Here is a 571-nt window from a genome sequence, read left to right on the forward strand (position 1 = left end):
GTTATTTTTATTGTTTTAATCAGATTCACAAATATATATATATATATATTAGAAATGAATGCTTCAATGGCATGTGCTCTTCCTATTTTGGCTTTGGTTTGAGCATGTGTAGTTTAATAATAATAATAATAAATGACCTCATATTTTTTTCTAGTATATTTTGGTACAAATAGAAGTCTATTTTTTCTTTTAGGCTGCTATACAGGTGAGAACCACGTCCAAACAAAAACAACCCAAAAAGACTTGCACTCTATTAATTTACTAACTGGTTGTTTTCTTTAAAGTGCCTCTATTATGGATTATGAAAAGTTCATATTTTGGTTTTGGGAGTCCTAGCAACAGGTTGACATGCATGCAAGGTCAAAACACACTTTCATTGTCTTATAATATGCATTTATTTTTACCTTACTTGCTCAACGACTCCCAAAAGATTCGCTCAACGATTAATTTTCCCAAACACCTCCTTTGCGTGACGCTAATCTGCGCTGATTGGCCCGATGACTCAGTCTGGTTGTACACCATCGTATTGCTCTATTCTTTATCATAACTGTGATTGTGGTGTGCAGGAGTT

The sequence above is a fragment of the Sinocyclocheilus grahami genome, unplaced genomic scaffold (genome assembly GCF_001515645.1).
Source record: "Sinocyclocheilus grahami isolate Dianchi unplaced genomic scaffold, SAMN03320097.WGS_v1.1 scaffold1952.1, whole genome shotgun sequence".
NCBI lineage: Eukaryota > Metazoa > Chordata > Actinopteri > Cypriniformes > Cyprinidae > Sinocyclocheilus > Sinocyclocheilus grahami.